Raw genomic sequence first — 3,604 nt, forward strand, 5'->3', positions numbered from 1 at the left:
ACATAAAAGAAATGTATAAGTAGGTAATTTTAAAATGCAACGACCAAAAAAAACAAATACTGTCCTTATAAATACTTGTCAGCATAATCGGTAGTGTATTATAATACATATAAATGTATATATAGCTGGCAGTTTAAATAAAAATAAGTAGCTCTTCGAATAGATTTTTCCATTAGATTAAAATAATATGTTTATGTTAAGTTATACATAAATATCCTCATATACATATACAATTTGTGTAAAATATAATTATATATATATATATATACATGTATATATAAATATATTTTACATATTGTATGAATATACAAGTCTATTTATGTATATAAAATCGCTTACATAGAATAGAAGACTCGCCTAAAGTTCCTTATACTATGTGTACGCAATGTGCAATATAATTATATTGCACATTATGTAAATGCAAACACATATATGCATCCTAAACTTTAACATAGCACTAAAAACTATAATAATTACTTATAATTTTAGACTATTTAACTTTTCAAAAATTTCTTAATATATTCAATGAGTTTGTGTTTTAAAATCTTTTTGTAAAACGATTTTCATAAAAAATCGTCTCTAAAAGTTTACAATGATTTTCTATGGATTCATTATTTATTCATAATTATAAATACTTTTAGAATTTATGAAATTTTTTCTCTATATATTTCTGTATATATATTATTCATTTATTAATTAAATAATCTTTTATACCAATTTTTGTGTTTTTCCAATTTTTGTGATGCGTGTTTATCGGTGGTTCGCGCGCGCTTTCTTATTTAACTGAAAAAGAAAAGAAATTATATGAAATTAATAGAAATTCAAAAATATATCATATATACTAATGAAAAATAAATGGGAAATATAATATATTACATAAACATGAAATTAATGAGAACTTATAAATACTTGTGAGTAAGTGAATTGTAAAAGTAACATATTTATATATAATAAGGATCTTGCACAAATTCATTTACTCTAATTTTATTTTAAATAAATACAATTGCTAATGAGAATAGCACCCATTATTGTAAATATTCCTATTTATTCAATTGCATCCATAATGCTAAATACTCAGTCATATTTATGAAGCCAAATGTTCCATGTATTCACTTAAATTCATTCTAACAAAAAGTCAAAGACAATCTGTTAAAATCATGATAGTGTTACTATATTACAAGTTTCTATAAAAGCAGAATTTTTGCAAAAATTAATATTACACTAGATACATGAGCAGTCCATATTTATAAAAAATTTATTATTTTTAATAGAATTATATATGAAAATTGTAATATGTCTAAATTGAAAAAATGAAATAATTTACCAATTTATAAAACAAATTATTGTGCAAGATCCTTATTATATTTATGTATATGTTTAGTTTGCTATTTTTAAATGATCACATATATATGTTGAAAGAAAACGTTTTTCCATAATAGCTAGCACAATTTATACTATATTAGATTTATATAATAATAAAAAAATTAATAATTGTAGTAATTTATCTTGTACCTTGTGTGTCAAGAAAATTAAGACAATTTTACCATAAGCATAAAATATGTATATAAGAATAATATTTTTGATAATAATTCTGTAATGCAAGTGTAAATGTACTTCTTGTAATTATGTAATTAGAATTAATATTCATTTTAATAACTTATAGTATGTTACATTTAAGAATATCTTCTGGTTCAGCAAATTAAGCTTGATTAATTATTGCAATTTGCAATATGTTGCATTTGGTAATTCAAAAATCTATCTTCATTTCAGTTCTTTCAATAATTGATAATATTATTCAACATAGTTACTTCTTGCACAAAGCTTCTAATATGAATAAACGTTTTCTTTGCATTTATGAAATCTTTTTTTTATCACATATAAGTGTAGACCTGAATATGAAATAATGAAAAATGATATGAAATGATAGTAACAAAAGCAAATATTTAAAATTTGTTTGTCATTTTATATATGTGAATTTTGATAAATTGAATAAATAGTTTATATCATGCCTATTGGCTATCCATAACATTTAGGTATATCTTTTATTATTACACAGTTAAAAGACGTTGAGGAAAACATACAAATACTATATACTTGTGTATATTTGTAGGTAAATAAGATATTTGGAAACGAATACTACGAATAGCTTAGAATTTAATAAACAAAATAAAATTAAATCATAGCTAATATTTTTTATCGTTCTCATGAAGAACTAATTGTTACTTTTAGATGATTAGTTCTTTCACTAACAATAAGGGTAATATTATTAAAAAGGATGGAATTATATATATTTTGCCGATGTTACTGTTTGTGCAACAAGAAACAAATGATAACCACAATGATACGAGTTGCCATGAAAAAAATGAATTTCTTATTAATATTCAAATTTCATAAGATTGAATTTCTACAAGTTTTGCTATATAATATATATATATAAATATATATATATAAATACCCATTAAATTGTAATTGTAATCTATTCTGTATACTTTTTATTTGTAGCTTATGGCATCTATTACATTTATCAAAAGCTTACGAATGCTATTTTGGTAAAAACTTCCGTGTACAACTATTATGAATTTACTATTTAAGTTTGAGAACAATTATTATTTCCTTAGTTTTGCAAATTTTTATTTTTGAAAGGTAAGATACAAATTATATAAATCAAACCGAAAGTTTCAATATAAATTGATAACTTTATCAAAAAATTGTGTTAAATGTATAAATAAAAAAACAAACAAAGAGTAATATTAAGAAAAATCAAATCTATTGTTTATAAATTCATTCGTGCAAATTAAATGAAAATAAAGAATAGTGTTTTTGATGAAAAATGTAAATTATGCAATGCAACTTATGCATTTGTGTTCTGAATAAAATTTCATATTCAAGAGTCAGTATTTTAAAAAAAAAAATTAAAACATGAACTGACAACCTGTTATTACAAGGTTTTGCATGATTATGAAGCCTATTGATGAACATGCCTTATAATAATTTTATTTTATTGTTGCTACAATTTATTAGACATAAAAAGGTTTATTACACTTGTTCTGCAAATTCATTGAACTGACTGTTCAATAAGACTACTATTGAAATATAGTTTTTACTTTGAAATCATTTTAGTAATTATTTTGACAGCCAAAGAAATTGTTAAGTAGTACAGTTTAGTTTATTTAAATGCTATAAATGTTTTATGTGATAAATAAACTCTCAAGTAAATGTATGAAATGCTCCATTTAATACAAATACACCCATATCTCACTTTGCATCATGGTTCTATGAAGATTATCTTTTGATCATTTATGATTCTTAAATCCAACTAATTTAAATCATTTATAGCATATGAAGTCGTTGATAACTGTGTCTTTTATTAATGCATTATTATCACACAAATGCAGAACTTTAAAGTCGTTGTAATGTAATGCTAAACATCAAAGCGTATGATGTTGGCATGAATTGGTGATCACATACAAACCCTCTTTGTATATCAATTATCCCACATTAATTTTATTGATAATAAATTAACGCAGATTAATATATTTACTTTTTCTTCAGCGTGAAGAAGGATCTGCGCTTCGTTCATCTTTGCCCGAAGAACTTGGAGCAG

Source organism: Ctenocephalides felis, unplaced genomic scaffold (assembly GCF_003426905.1).
Source record: "Ctenocephalides felis isolate EL2017-DRISC unplaced genomic scaffold, ASM342690v1 CF-g0.4_SCAFFOLD_03570, whole genome shotgun sequence".
In the NCBI taxonomy this organism is placed as follows: domain Eukaryota; kingdom Metazoa; phylum Arthropoda; class Insecta; order Siphonaptera; family Pulicidae; genus Ctenocephalides; species Ctenocephalides felis.